Raw genomic sequence first — 16,724 nt, forward strand, 5'->3', positions numbered from 1 at the left:
TGCTTCTCTCGCCACTGCGTGTCCTCGTGTCCTTAGGGACTGGGTTTTTAATGCTTTTCTTCCTCAGCCTGCCCCTCCTGTAGCTGGCTGCTCCCTGACTTCACCAGGGTCTAAGCAAAAGTGTTCTGGTAGGGAACTTTTACCACAGGTATTTCTTGTGACAAGGCAGGCCTGTGTGGTTCTTGCTGAGCAAGGCTGAGGTCTCCCAGCTCAGCTGTGGTCTGGTTCAGTTTACTGCCTTGAGGCATTGCATGGGATATGCTGCCTGTCCCAAAGGCTGGTTAAGTCCAGGATCTTCTTTCCTTGCAGGGCTGAGCGATCTGCTTTTCCTGTCAGCAGGTGGAGGCAGAACTGTGGTGGGAACCTTTCAGAAGCTGCCATTAGCAATGGTCCCTTCACAGAATCACAGAATCAACCAGGTTGGAAGAGCCCTCTGGGATCATCGAGTCCAACCGTTGCCCTGACACCACCATGTCAACTAGACTATGGCACTAAGTGCCATGTCCAGTCTTTTCTTAAACCCCTCCAGAGATGGTGACTCCACCACCTCCCTGGGCAGCCCATTCCAATGTCTAATAAAAATGTCCCTTAGTGGTGTAGAGTGAGTGTTTGTCTTCTCTGGAGACTTTTGGATCATGGAGTCTTCTTTAGCTGGTCTTCCCTTGGCTGCATGGGGGCCTGGTGATGGCAGTGGAGGGAAAAAGCAAAACATCAAAGTCCTTTGGGAAATGAAACAGAGGTACAGCCAGAGCAGGAAACAGCATTAGACCTCATGGTAGTGGTGGTTCTGGGACCTGGGGCTGCTCTTTACAGGTAAACTTGCATGAGGGTGAGTAAGAGAAAGAGTGGCCCCAAGGAACCTTGTGCCTCACCCAGAGGCTTTAAACACAGCCATGAACTGTGGTCCCCTGTCCTCCCTACCCAGAGTGCCCTGAGACACTCTTAGCCAGGTCCCTAAATCTCCCTGTCATCCTTTTCCCTCTCCATTCCTGTGTCTATGTGGGCACTGCTTTTCTCTGATGGGATGAGTGGTCCCTCGCTGCTGCTCTCAGATCTCCCTGCCCTGTTTAGGTCAGTGAGGGTGCAGAAGATTTTCCCTGTCTGGATTCACACTCGTTGTCATCTGACATTGTGGGAGGTAGAGAAGGCAGCTCGGTTTCAGCCAGTGCCCAGAGGAAGGGGCTGCCACCTCTGGGGTGTGGAGAGCCCCAACAGATAGCAGCGATGCTTACCCAAAGGTCCTCTGCCTTTTTCTGAAGTGATGTTACCATTTTTCAAGTGGTGTTGCTGTTTTATAGGACAGATCATCTGGGCATGGAGAAGGAAACCAACTGGTTATCGCAAAGCAGGAACGGAGGTGGTGGTATCTGTCTGTCCTGCTTGTGCCCTCAGTGCCAGTGCTGGAGCAGAGCAGGGTGGTGAGCGGAGGGGAGCTACCAGGAGAGCCAGGACAAATTCCCCTGGATGGATGGGGCCTTCAGGGAGGAGATGGCAGGCAGCTACCGGGGCCAACAGCAGAGAGGATGGAGGAATTGGAAGGGCTGTCCTCCTGCCAAGCTCAAAGCTGTGTCTGCGTATCCCTTCCCTGGTAGGTCTGGCGTGGGCCATTGTCTGTGCTCAGATGACTGTAAAGTTGCTTTGTGCTTTTCAGCTCCTCAGCTGTCCTGCATTAGGCAGCTAAATTTTGATTTGAGAGCTGTCTCCAGAGTGGGATAACAATGTTTTTGTTTGTTTTTAGGATCCTACAGAGTCTGTATTAAAAAGTAATACCAGAATCTTCGTTCTTTGCAAGGGAGGGTAGCCTCTGCTCTGTTTCTCTGGAGGTTCGGTCCTACCCTGTGCAGCATGGTCAGGCAGCCACGAGAGGGCACAGGCAGACCAGGCAGGGACTGTCCGCCCTCGCTGTCCCCCCTGCCAGAATGGAGCATCTCTAGAGTCCTACCAGGCTTCTGCTCCTGCCTCTGTGAAGGCATCACACCCGCTGACCCTGCAGGCCCTTGGCAGGTGTATCTCTGCAGCCTCTCTCCGCTGCTGGCTATGGGAACTGGCGTTAGATGGGTGCTGTTCTCCTTAGGCGACTGGAGAGCGAGTCTGTGATGTGGAGAGGAAGGATTTGGGTTTCTTTAAGGGTTCCTTGGTTAAGCCTGAGGAACGTTGCAAAGCAATGAGGATGGCCAGGTGAGAGACTGTGAATGTTTTGCTGTCTCTGGGTCTGTAGGTGTAATGTCTCTCTACCACCTCCCTGGGCAGCCCCTTCCAATGTCTAATGACCCTTTCTGAAAAGAAATTCTTCCTAATGTCCAACCTGAACCTCCCCTGGTGAAGCTTGAGGCTGTGTCCTCTTGTCCTATCACTAGTTGCCCGGGAGAAGAGGCTGACTCCCACCCTGCTACAACCTCCCTTCAGGTAGTTGGAGACTGCACTAAGGTCACCTCTGAGCCTCCTCTTCTCCCGGCTAAACACCCCCAGCTCCCTCAGATGTTCCTCGTAGGTCAGACCCTCCAGACCCTTCACCAGCTTGGTCGCCCTCCTCTGCACTCGCTCCAACACCTCAACATCTTTCTTGAAGTGCGGGGCCCAGAACTGGACACAGGATTCAAGGTGATTCTGTGTCCTCGCTGGAGTCAGCAGGGATTGCTGTTCAGAAACTTCCCTGTGGCTGAGAGCTGAACTGTGAGGCTGGCTCCTAAGCTTCTATGGTCTGGGAAGACATCAGCCCTGTCCCTTATCCCCATCTGCCCACGTCTTCCACCAGAGCTTTCCCACTATTTCCCTCTCAGAAATACACCAGTTGGCAGACCCTCTCCATGTCCTTTGAACAGAGTCCCTGGATCCTCTTGCACATGCTGCTGTGTGAGTAGTGTTTCTTCTTGCACCCCTTTGCCCCACAACAAAGGGCCTGCTAGCCTGTCCTGGGCCAGAAGAGCTTCAAAGGGGTGGTAGTTCAAACATCTGCCTTTGTAGATCTGTGTGACTTGCTTGAAGGATAATGAGGAAAACCATCGGAGAGGATTTTGTTTTCCTTCCTCTCTCCCTCCCTCCTAAATCCTTTTTCCCTGCCATAAAACATAAAGGGGGTTTTATATCACCTCTGGAGTTCCGTGGCCATAAATCAGCCGTTGTGCAATCCCCCTTGCAATCTTGTGCTCTGTAAGCAGAAAAGTGTGTGTGTGACCTCGATCTCTTCGTGGAGCTCACGAGGGAGAGGGCAAGTGGGAGCTGACTGCCTGTTTGCCCTGGAGATGCCTTAGTAACTGTAGGACCAGAGAAGGGTGTGCTGTGAAGGACAGCAGTCCTCAGTCATCCCTGTGACAATTCCTCCAGAGGCTTGGCCAACTTGAGTAATGATGTTTTGTAGTAGTACTGTAGAGAGATAGATGCACCAGGACAAATGTACACGTAGCTTGGTATTATGTCGGGCTCTGAGTATTTGGGCATGTGTTCATGGCTGGGAGGGATAAGGGTCTGCAGGTCCAGAATGAGCCATCTTAACCTGGGCTGCGGAGGAACTTGGGTTTGGAACAGAAACGGGATATTTTACATCTCTGATGGACGTTAGTGTTGTGCACAATGAGGTGCTTTTAGGTACTCAGATGTTAATACATGTTTAAGTGCAGAATCTAGGAGACTTGGCAAGAAGACAGCAACCAGGAGAAGGGACCTAGAGATTTGGTGGCTCATGGCAATTCCCTGGGTCTGCTGGTCCTGGCTCTTACCCTGCCTTCAGAGTTACTCAAGGTTTGCACAGGGCTGTAAATCAGGCTGTCTTTGCACAGTCGGTCAGGCTGTCTTTGCACAGTCGGTCAGGCTGTCCCCACATGCAGAGAGATGTATGTTTCCAGGAACCAACAAATGAAAGATTTGTTTGTTTCAGGTGCAGACAAGGAGAAAGTAAGCAGATGGCCCAAAAAAAGTCAACTATTTCAAAACTTTCCTGATGACTAGTAACCTTCCTTTATGACAAATGTATCAAAGCGGCGAGGATTATGGCAGAATAAGCAGCACTATATCAGCCGTGGGGAAATTCCAGTAATTTCAGAAATTCAGGGAGTGTGACCCTGCCAGAAAGAAGTCAATGTCCTGGAATAACTCTAATCGTGCACGTGGCACTGAGGGCTGGGGCTGGCCAGCTCTGCCAAGGCAACGTCTCCTTACAGGAGCAGTCCCAGTGGTGCCACTGCTGCTGCAAGCTAAGAGGTCGATTTTGCTATTTATCATGTCGATATTTCCACGTTTGTGCACGGGTTTTTGAGCTGAAATGTTGACTTTAGCAACCCCGTTAAGGCAGACGGACTTTGTGCTGGTTTGCATAACATTCGCAGGATTGTCAGAAGCACCTTGCAGGAGATGAGTTAGATAGCTAGCAAGGTGCCTTCTAGCCATGCTTGTTCCATGGCTGTAATTATACCCTTCAAATTCTGGTCACCAGTGAAATGCTGTAGTTGCACGCCTGTTGCTGCGGGCTAGGTCACGCAGAAGGCTAAAGCGTGCCATTAGCAATAGGACAAGAGGACACAGCCTCAAGCTTGGCCAGGGGAGGTTCAGGTTGGACATTAGGAAGAATTTCTTCTCAGAAAGGGTCATTAGCCATTGGAAGGGGCTGCCCAGGGAGGTGGTGGAGTCACCATCTCTGGAGGGGTTTAAGAAAAGACTGGACACAGCACTTAGTGCCCTGGTCTAGTTGCCATGGTGGCATCAAGGCAATGGTTGGACTTGATGATCCCAGAGGTCACTTCCAACCTGATTGGTTCTGTGATTATCTATGTTGCAGTGAGGTCAAGTGGACAGGGCTCAGTGGACAGTGAGGTCCCTTCTAGAAGGGCTGATATGTGCCACAGGGAACTGTGGTAAAGCAGCTGCAAAGCCTGTGCACCATGGAGCTTGGCTCAGCAGCAAAGGATCTGCAGCATCCAAGGAGACCAACCCCTCCCTACTTATCAAGTAATAGTATATTCTGTGGGTCCTCCCATCACAGGAGATCTGGGCACACAGTGTGGCAGAAGGCATTGAGGTGAAGAACAGGGAAAGCTTTGAATAGGGTATTTAGTGGGCAATGTCAGGAGGTGAGAGAGGGAACGTGAAAGGAGAGGAAATCAGAGAGAAGAAGCAGGACTAAGTGACATATACCCTTGGAGGGGGACTTGTGCTGGATTGCTGGTGTGATGGGAGGTGGTGGGAGAATCCATAGGAGCTTGGTGTGATTTCACTGGTGAGAAGGCAGAAGTGAAAGCACTCATTTGGGGATAGATTAGAAGGGAAAGAGAATGTAGAGAAAATGAGTAGGTCTGATTGTGGACTGGATTTGAGGGGAAGAAGGGAAAAGGTGAGCTGGCAGTGATGCCTTGGCTCAGGAGATGTGGTAGCACTAGGTAGTATGATGGAGCAGAGAGACAGCAGGGAAAGTCTGGGAAGGAAAAAGTAATTCTTAGCTTTCTTTTGGCCAGGTTGAACTTGAAATGATTCCCCTTGTAGGAGAAGATATCAGACTGGGTTAGCTGAGCAGGAAAAGTTGAGTCATTGGTACATATCTGGTTACTTACAAGTAACTCCAGTGATGGAAAAGCGGTGCACAGCAAGTTGTGCAGGAGTAGTAGTGAGCCCCAAAACAGCTCCCCATGGGGCTGTCTCAGAGAGGGGAGCTGGGAAAAGGAAGCTGAAAGAGAAATTGGAGTTGGTCCCTGGAAAACTTTGCAGTGAAAACTCCAATGCTCGTTTGTGTGCTACTTAGAGAGCTTTCAGTGATGTTTGCATGGGTACACAGAACCTCCTGAGCTTTTTAACTCAAGCTACAATACCAGAGACTTCGTTAATGTTCCCTGTTTATGCTTCCACTTGAGTTCTGGGACTGCAGGTTTTCCTCTGGCAGATGTAGACATGGTGTTGTCTCAAGGACAGCTCTTTGCCCTTAATTCCTCTGGCTCATTGTGCTAATTCTGCTCTGTTAATCACCTTAGAGTCAATTTAAGATGCTTCATGCCAATGGACACGTATGTCAGTCACGACTGAAAGACACCTTTGCTCTTTCTGCATCAGGATTGCAGCTGGGGCTGGCAGAGGTGACTTGTCCATTGCCTTTGATGACCTTCCCCTTTGTCAGGCTGCCCATGAATGCCAGCTGACAAAAATGATAAGGAATGAAGCACGAGGCCAACTTTCAGTTAAACTGACGACAGTGCAGTGAGCTTGACAAATAACGTTCCAGTAGGAATTGCAGCAGTGTCTAGTGGTCCCATGGGTGGATGGCAAGAGTGCTTTTGGGCAGGTGAAGCGTTGGGACCACCCAAAAAGCCTGACAACTCTGAGTTGCATTAAGCCTAAAGCCTCTTCTACACTAGGAACACGTAACAGGGGCCATGAGGACCAAATCTTGTTCATCTGGCACTGAAATGGTATGTATGTCTGTGAAAGAAGACCTCATGTTTAACCACCTGTTTAGGTTGTCTTTCCAGCCCCCCATTCTTCTGACCAGACCATTGCATATCCACGGGTTCAGTGATATTTCACTCCTGGTTTGCAAAGGGACTCCTGGTGGGACAAGACTCATCAGACACTACAACAAGCTCTTTAAAATCCTCAGTGACTCTGGGAAGACTCGGGAGTATCCCTGTGGCTTGTAGCCCTCCAAATGTTTTGGCTTGGGCTGGTGCTACTGGGTCCATAACTGAGTGACAGGATAAAACCTTCCTCCTTTGCAGCAGATGGTTCTTTCATTTCACATGAGGGAAGAAAACTCTGGAGGGAATGTAGTCCTACTCCCTGCTCATAGCTGGGCTACATTTGAGTCAGGTCAGGCCAGTCAGTGCCTTGTCTGACTGAGTTTTGAAAACCCAGAAGTAATTTTGCTGTTGTCAGCAGTAGTGTCACTAGCTTCTCTTCATTATACTATTTTTAAAAGCCTGGCTTTAGATATTCAAAATGCACATCTTAAACCCTCACCACTCTCTGACTTGCCCTCACTGTCTTGGCAACAACACATCTGTGAGAGCCTTTCTGAAACGTAGGTACCTTTACAAAATATTTCAATAGAGACCTTGAAAATTGTCCCTTCCTGTCTGGAGGTGGTTACAGAGACGTTGTGGAAAGGAAATTGCTTCTTCCCCCGTTTTGTGTGTGATTCACTTGTGCATCACAGAGCAGACTGATGCAACATCTCTTTGCTTTTTATTTATAGAGTTTTCAGTTACACAGACAGAAATGTTCATGGAGTTATAGAATGGTTTGAGTTGGAAGGGACCTTTAAAGATCATCTAGTTCCTGACTTGCCCAAGATGAGAGACAGAATCTCATGCTGCAACATTCAAGCCCAGACATCTTGTTATTAGGCAAATTGGTGGGGTTTTTTTTTTTGCAGGGGTGTGAAAGGAGTCATGATGCTGGAATGCTGCGATGAACGCTGTGGTGTTAAAGTCATCCTGATGGTGCCTTGCCCTCTAGTGATGTTGGATTGCATTTTGGTTACATACCTTTACCAAATCAGATGGTTAATTTTAGCATTTTGTGAGCTTCAGCATGATCGGGAGACAAGAGTGAGCAAGGGATTGGCACTGGTATTGGCAGCAGCACTTTCATTTATGTTCACACCTTATTTCCACCCCCTGGGTGATGGTGACGAGTAGGCTTTGCTGCTTAGGTCCGTTTGGGGTCATGAGTGTGGCCTAAAGGTCTGTTGACTTGCAAAGGGGGATAATTTCAACTCAGAACTGGATGTGTTTAAAAAAAGACTGGACATGGCACTTAGTGCCCTGGTCTGGTTGACGTGGTGGTGTCAGAGCAATGGTTGGACTCGATGATCCCAGAGGGCTCTTCCAACCTCATTGATTCTGTGATTCTGTGATCTGGAGATGCTTATAGGACCAGGCAGAAGGAGGAACTGGCTGCAGCTGAGAAACCAACAGCATCTTCTGCAGATTCAGAAACCAAATTTTCAGGTTTCATCAGCATCTGTAAGCAAGGATTTTTTTTTTTAATATAGTTTTTCTGGACTAATTCTAGTGGTAATATCATCAGTCTAAATACTCTGCTAAGCATGTTCTTCTACTCTCAGCAGACACTTTTACCTCTCCAGGGGCAGTGACTCCCAAAATCACTCACAGATCTCTTCACTACAGGTGCTTTCCAGTTCTGGGATGTTGTTTGGCACAGAACCAATTTCAGAAGCTGCTATATAGACTTCTGGTAGAAGGGCAGTGAAATGACACAGACAAGGGCTGGCGTGAAACCCCTGAAGACTCCCAGTGAAGTAGGTTGGTTTGGGCTGGACGCAAAGACCGTCAGGCATTCTCTGTCATTAGACCCATGCGCGTGGGCTCTGGCTTTGCGCTGGTTGCTACAAAAATAAGGGAAAAATGACAGAAGAGGAAGCGTGATTCCTATGTTTTATATAAAACGGGTCGCTGCTTAATTAAACAGGGTGCCGATCTAAGTGCGAGATAACTTAAGTCAATTAAATGAATGAGACAAGTAGACCAGCCACACCCGTTTCACCTAGGATGTGTGCAATCACAAGCAATTACTGTCATCAATCTTCTCATTGTCATATACAAATTCAGCACCTGGCTGATAAGTTGCATAGTTGCCTAATTGTGCTAAGAACGATGCTTCAGGCAAGGGTGGTGCTTCTGTGTGAGGATCCTTCTCCTTGACCTCTTCCCCACTCGTTTCCTGAGAGTCTTGGATTTCTGCTGAGCTTCCCTTGGCTTCTTTGGCTTGACCCAAGTAGCCTGTGCTTGAGGTTCAGTTGGTCGGAGTGGGTGGTAGAACTCTGTTATGAGAACCTGGGGTATTTAAGAAAGCAGTCATCATTCACACCAGCGGAGCTCCTCTTACTTGCAACCAAGCAACCTCTACAGGGGTTAGATAGCACCTTTCTTTATAAAACAGCTTGCTGACTTGGGTGGAGTCCCAAAGTATAGGTAGAGCCTAAGGATAATGTCTTTGTCTCAAGATCAGCACTATGTGTAGTTGTAGCAGGATATTGTCATTCATGTTAACATCTTAAGTACCAGATACCCTTATTTTGGTCGCTCACAATTAACCCCAGGTTAAAAAAAAAAGAAACAAGAAAACCTTTCCTCCAAACTGGGTAATTCTGATAAAGAAATGCAACAGAAGTTCTTGTGAGCTCCTGCAAGTATTTCTTCAACAAAACTGGGTTTCTCACCAGACATCTGGAACTGGCTACACGTGCTGTCTAATTCTGCAGCAGGCTGATGGAGAGTTTGTCTCCCTGGGGTGCTAGGAAAGGCATTTCGATACAGAGCAAAACTAATCCAGGACTTGTTCAGCAACTGAATCTAATGCCTGAGTGACAGGGAGTCCGTTCTCTCACTGAGTCTAGAAAAAACATTGACTGAAGGTAAAAAGTTGGGACATCTTCATTTTATGGTTCAATTTTATGTATCTGTTAAGACGCAGCACTCGCCACCACGAAAGTCAATTTATCAGTCATAATCCACAACCCATAATCATCAAACTTGCACCATGATACTTCAGGAAACAACCTTAATTTTCCATATACATCACGAGCTGGCCTGTGTATCATAGAATAGAATCCCAGAGAGGAGGATTTTTCTGCATTTCATCTTGCTGGTCGCAGCTGGGTGTTTGTGGTTTGTTTTTGCTGGAATGCATTTAAGTTGTTTCCCTTGCCAAGAGGCTTTCAGTCTCTGTTCCCCTTTCCAGTAGTTAATTTTAGTGTTCAGCACCAGTATTTCTAACGCTGGTCTTTACCACAGGGCTGAGTGTTCTTCTGTAAGGAGCTGGAGTGAGTTTATCAAAAAAACCTCAGTGAAAAAAATGCACTTTTTGATAATGCACTGCTCGCAAATAGATTTATGTGCTTGTCAATATAACTGATATGCTATAGTAATAATTGGACTGACGATTTGGTCATTTTACATTTATATTTATAGGGAAAAGAGAAGCATATGGTAAATATATTGAAGCTGTTCTTCTAGATCTGTGAACTTTTGGACTACTATCACTGTATTTTCCTATAAACCACATGGAAATGGATGTCTGCTACATATCTTTATTCAGGATTATGGAAGACTGCTTTTAAATTAAACCTTTTATATGGCTCAGATTATCAGCCTGAGTACACTGCTGTTTCTCAAAGGAACCAGGTGAATTTAGATAATTCATGGACCAGTCCATAATCCATGTAAAGATTCAGTTGTAGAAAAGATAAATCACCTGCCCTGCAACCTTGGTAGCGTATTTATGTTCAGGCTCAGGAGATTTCTCACTCTGAAATGGGAAATAAATGAGTTTATCCAGTAGCTCTTATTGGAGTAATTGTTTTCATGTTGTTTCTGGTCAGTGTTTAGGACACGGTCCGCACCTATCCTAATTCCGTCAGCAGGCAAAAGGTGAAAATAGTAACTTCTGGACACAAATGAGACCTTCTCATAATTATCTCCTCCTCCCTGTCTCATTCATCAACAAGAGGCTGAGCTTCATGCTCTTTGAAAGGCTTCTTACCACCTTTCTGAAAGGAAATTGTCTTCCTCCTCTCTGCTCTTTGGTAATGGTCTAGTCAGGATTCTGTAAAATGCTCCACACGTGTCTTGCGTGACCTTCCTGGCCAAGCTCCTGGCTCAGCTGGTGGCTCCCTCAGCTGAATCACTGCATTCCTGCGGTGGCTGGGGACGGTGCTGCTTCTGAAAACACACACTTTCAGCAGAAAGTGACTTTGGATTGTTAACCGACTGATGTATCTGGGGGTCACGTAGGATCTTCACGTCTTCCTGAAGAAGAGGAATGACATCTTAATTCCGACCTTACTATGCTTGAGTGGTGAAATTTCCAGGATGCTGGAAGCGTTGTGCGGGGTTCCTTGCCACCACGATGCCACGCACGGGGAAATCACGTCAAACAGATCCATCCCAGGACAGCGTTGGGGTTGCCACAGGGGAATGATTCACCCCCCTGTCTTGCTTTTGAATTCTGTAGTATTCCCTTAATACTATTTATAACACGGTTTTCAAGCGGATGATGATTCTGTGTCTGGAAATGTGAATTAAATGTTTGCCTTACAAGAGGTTAGCAACTTCACCTCTGCCCTGTTGTGTAGAGACTGCAGACAGCCAGGAGAGAGGGACAGCGTAAGCAGGATGCAATGGAAATGTTTCTATGTTATATTTGAGGAATTCAGCCAGAGTTTTTCAAGCTGCCAAGTACAATATATGATAATATGATATAACCCCAGCACAAATGCTGAACTAAAAATTGAGTTTCTTCAGAGGCTGAACTTGTCCTTGACTTTTCTGAACAGAATTTTTAAAACCTGTTGCAAAGAATGAAGGGTCTGGAGGGTCTGACCTATGAGGAACGGCTGAGGGAGCTGGGGATGTTTAGCCTGGAGAAGAGGAGGCTCAGAGGTGACCTTAGTGCAGTCTACAACTACCTGAAGGGAGGTTGGAGCGCAGTGGGAGTCGGCCTCTTCTCCCAGGCAACTAGCGATAGGACAAGAGGACACAGCCTCAAGCTTGGCCAGGGGAGGTTCAGGTTGGACATTAGGAAGCATTTCTTCTCAGCAAGGGTCATTAGGCATTGGAAGGGGCTGCCCAGGGAGGTGGTGGAGTCACCATCTCTGGAGGGGTTTAAGAAAAGCCTGGACATGGCACTTAGTGCCCTGGTCTAGTTGACATGGTGGTGTCAGGGCAATGGTTGGACTCGATGATCCCAGCGGGCTCTTCCAACCTGGTTGATTTTGTGATTCTGTAACTACGTGACAACGTACCTTCTTGCACTATCTGGGTAAAAACTCTGTGTGAGCACCATGGACACGTTTCTTACCATGTCAATGCCACATACTGGGTGCGTTGTGAAACATATGGTTTCCCGAGACATCTGGAACTCTGGGCCATTGCAGAGTCAGTAAAACAGATTTTATTTTCTTTTAAAGCAACATTGCTCATGGGTGAAGGTTTCTTTATAGATCTTGCCAGTCATAGTTCTCTATTTTTTAGGCCATTAAGTAGCTTAAAAATAGAGTTGGAATTGATGAGCTCGATGCCTGGTGTATATTTAACATCAGAGTATCAGGTGCATTTTATGTTGATTTCCTGCCTTAGATTCCTTGCCATCCCTGTGCTAATTTCAAGGGAGGGGGGGAATTGAAAAGGCTTAATTTCAACAAGCCCATGGAAAGTTTAGTCTGTCACAATTTACTGACACTGAAAGTTAGATTAATTAAAAAAAAAAAAAAGACAATCCAGCCACTGGTGCTGCTGGGTTCACAGGAGCGGTATGTTTCCAAAGTTCCCAGCTGAAAGATGAGCTGAACTTTGGATAGATAAGCTGAACCTAAGCTTGTGGAAGATAAAACTTGGGAAACTGGCTAGCTTGCCACATGTCAACTAATGTCTGTGGATTCCCGGACGAGGTACAAGCCCTGTGTAAAAGCAGAGAGCGTTTTAGTATGGCTCTGAGATGTGGCTGGAGTGTAGGCATCTTAATCCAGTGTGTGAACTCAGAACTAACAGGACCTTGCTCCCCTTCAATCCATGTTGTGTTGGGATGCTCAGAGGTTCAAGCCATGTTGCGTTGGGATGCTCAGAGGTTCAAGCCATGTTGCGTTGGGATGCTCAGAGGTTCAAGCCATGTTGTGTTGGGATGCTTAGAGGTTCAAGCCATGTTGTGTTGGGATGCTTAGAGGTTCAAGCCATGTTGCATTGGGATGCTCAGAGTTCTGGAAACAGTTGTGCTCTCCCAGGGAAGAAAGCCAGGTGAGATATCAGTTTGTAACTTTATTTTTGTGTAAGAGCTCCTTGTGTTTGTGTTAGGGGAATGTGTTTATTCTAGGATGAAATAAAAGTCCTAATAGCAGGGCAAGGTAGGGTCATTTTCTGGCTTGAGTTCTATGACCTCTCATAGAGTGCTTTCGGTGCAGAATGAGTTTACCTATGAAGCAATTAATGTGTACTCTGGAAAACTGTAGTATTGATTTAAGGTAACAGATAACCATTGACTGGCCTTCCCCGACTATCCTTTTGTCGCCTGACCTGGGACAGCCAATGCGCTTCCTACTCATAGCCTCTGTTGTTGTGTGCTCCTCTACCTGCTGATAACGGTTCAAATAGGTTTGTTTGCAAGAATTAACGGTCTCACAGTTGTGTTAAAGCCTCTGGGCTGCCCTTACGCCCACTGATGGTGTTGACCGAAGCATTGGATCAAGCTGTCAGTTAGAAAAGCTGCTGCAAGCTGCTCAACCTACCTCCGGGTGAGCCATGAATGGGCAGAAAATTGAGTTTTAGACAAATTGGAAGAAGCTTCTCCAGAAGTTTTCACATCAGCTTTGTTCTCAGCTGCCTCCCCAAATGGCCTGGAGACTGAGTTTGAATGGCCAGGCAAATCTTGGTACAGGAAGAACTTTTCTTTGGTGCTTGTTCCCAAGATGAGGGTAAGCAGCACCATTGTTCCTGGGCTGTGTGAAGGCTGATAAAAAAATCTATCTACACTATAAAAGTCAATGCTATAAAAGTAATTTCACTAATTTCACCCCGTGAAGTGGAAAAAGGACTTTCCACAATCACTGGCTAAGAGCTCCTCTATAAAACATAGTTAGGAAAAACAAGAGAAGCCATAATCAGCAGGTCTGATCCCAAATCCCTTTCTAGAGTTTGCTTCCACAGTGTTCTTACAGTTCTTGGTCTGGGATCGGATTTTGAACTGATAAGAACAGCAATTACAAGACTAATGCTGAAATTCAGACTCCAATCAATCAGGTTGGAAGAGCCCTCTGGGCTCATCGAGTCCAACCATTGCCCTGACACCACCATGGCAACTAGACCAGGGCACTAAGTGCCATGTCCAGGCTTTTCTTAAACACCTCCATCTTAAACACTTGAATCACTCTTTATGCCAAATGCTACCCTGACCCTTTAAGAATTCTGAATTTGAGCATATGTTCTTGATCTCAGAGCCAGCCCTGGATGGTGACATTCATGCCCCAGAAATGTCCTAGCTACCTTAGCTGGCTTCTCCATGCTACCTGCTAGTGGGTTGGTATTGCAGAAGGTGCTCTGAGAGGAAGCAGGTTCTTTGAGCGCTGCAGTGACTCTGGATGTGACTGGAAAAAACACATAAGGCATTTTTATGGTCAACAAATAGTTATGATTTTATTGAGCAGTAGAATACACAAGAATAAAATTGTTCTTTTTGAGTTACTGAAATATTTTTTTTTAAGAATGACACCATTAGGAGCTGTCCTATAAGGAATGTGGGTTTGATGTTTTAACAACTCCTAGAAAACATTTGAAATGTTAGGGCTTTGTTAGGAAGGCTTTCTTAGGAAAGCATCTGCTAGAAGAGGCCATGGCTAGGACATGGCAGTTTGTTACAGAAAGAAAAAGGATGTCTTTACCCTAATGAAGACCTAAAATCCAGCCAGTGTCATCAGTCCCTGTAGCAAGGAGTGATGGGGCCTGGAGATATGTCCTGATGAGGCTCTGCTGGTGCTCTGAGCCTCCCAAGTCCTGTTTCAATGAGCAGTTGGGATCTTAGACTCCTCAAATCCATGCTTAAAGGAAAAAATCTCAATGCGAATCCCCTAATTCCCATTGTGCCTCTGCCTGGAAACATGGGGCTAGATTTCATGTTGGTTCACAAAGCTGGCACAGACCTATGGCCTTCAGCGGAGTTAATTTTTGTTGCTGAAGGTCTAGGCTACAGCGTTAACCTGCTTCACTGAGTGCAGGAGAAGCGTGTGCTTTGGGGGGGACCGAAGCGCACTATTGAGGGCAGCGTGTGCGTCACCCCCGTACTGTCCCTGCTCTCAGAGCTGGGCGAGGGCGAGCTCAGTGCAAGATCCAGCTCACCACGAGATGTCTGGTGACGCTGCCATCTCCTTTGAGCTTGTGCTCTGCCCTTTCTGGCCTGGTGTCTCCAGCGCAAGCTGTTGTCCAGGCAGATACTAGCGCTGAATGGGAGAATATGGGGCACCTGATTTCAAGTTGCTTTTTCTTCTCTCTCCACCCCCCCTTGGTATTTTTTCTCCCACTGTCATGCATCCTCCAGCCTGTTCCCTTCCCACATTTCTCCCATCTCTGTACTTCTCCTCCCAAAACACGTGCCCATCTCTCTCCCGCCCAGAGGCTTCTCTTCCCTTCACTGCACTCGCTTCAGTTAATGCCTTTCCCTGCCAACTGTCTTTGACCATCCTGGTCCTCCAGCTTCTACTCCGGTCCCCGCTGACAAGTGACTGAAGAGAAGCAAACCCAGTCCATTCCTGCCTATTGTTTTATTATCTGTCCTGAAACAAACTCTGTGTTTCCAACTCATGGCCTCTCTTCATCGCCAGTGATGTGGTTTAGCTGGGTTAAATAAACCCTGGCAGGCTCCCAGCATGTTTTATGGATTTTTTTGTGTTTGACCTGCTCCTGTTAAAGGATGGAGAACTTCTACATCAAGGCACGTACGAAACAGCTTGAATTCCACGATAGAAGGCTGGGATTTTTTGGAGGGAGAAGAAGAAACTATATGAGCCAGAGAGGCTTTGCCTGAAAAAGTAACCAGCATCTTACATTTTCACCAGACAAACTTTTTGCACATGTAAGTACGATGAATAAGAAAAAATACACTGCTAGTTACCAAGGGTTGGTGACCTGTTCTTTGTGGAACAGACCTTTTTGTATTGCAATAGCAAGGACAACGTGTGACACTTGAAAATCAGTTCCGACTATAACATTGCACAGTTTTTATTTCTGGATTTGAGCAGCTGAACATTTTTCATGAAAAGGAACTTTTTTGAGAGTCTGAAAGAAGCAAGTAGCTGGGGAAGAGTTAATATCGAGATCTCCCCTGTCTCCCCCTTTCTTCCCTTTGGTATCTTGTGCTAAGGTGAAGTTCTTTCAGCCATCATCAGTAGTAGCTGCTGTCTCCTAGGCACTGTTACGCCAGGCTGTTGTGTTGGGTTTGGGGTTTTTAGGAGAAAAACAGTCCTTCCAGTAGAGTGGTCAGTGGCAAGCAGGAAAACCAAGCTGCTAAAGCAGGACTATTTACCTAGGCTGAGCTACCCCTTCCCTGCAGCTTCTCTAGGTGTTGAAAAGCAAACAGTTTCACAAGAAGAAAGGTAAGAGAGAGAAGAGGGGACGGTGCTAAGGAGGAAGAGGCGTCTGTATTGAGGAAATATTTGCTCTGGAAAGAAGAACTGGAGTGGTGAAAAAACACAAACTGTCAGAAAAATAAGCTGAATATTTAAAAGCTTGTGCTGCAGATGCCACTGTGTGCTGGTGGTCATCCTTGCTGAAGCAGAGACAGTGAGATACATTCAAGGAGTCAGAAAGAGATGCACATATTAAGGCACTCTTAACAATGTTAGCCACAACTCCAGGCTAGCTCGTTACTACCTGTTTGGGAAATTACAGTGTCCAGAAGGACGCTATTGTTTATGCTGTTAGTAATCAACTATAAAATTTGCTCAAAGTCTGTTTGAGCTTCAGACACCCTAGAGGCAGTAGCTTCTCACCCTAACCGTTCCTAGTGATATCCAGCTGTTGCCATCTTAGGGGTGGGCAAGAACACCAGAATAAGCCCTTTACAAGCCTTAAGCATTACTAGCTAGCTTAAGTTGCAGTCCTGCCTATGAATTTCCCATCTGTAAGCAAAGAAACATCTCATTCTCCAAAGAGGGTGAGGGGTGGTGGAATACATTTTTTTTAAGTGGCTGGCCACAGTCCTGGAGATGCCTTTGTTCATGAAGAACTTTGCTGATTTTGTGG

This window comes from Nyctibius grandis, chromosome 4 (assembly GCF_013368605.1).
Source record: "Nyctibius grandis isolate bNycGra1 chromosome 4, bNycGra1.pri, whole genome shotgun sequence".
Taxonomy (NCBI): Eukaryota; Metazoa; Chordata; class Aves; order Nyctibiiformes; family Nyctibiidae; genus Nyctibius; species Nyctibius grandis.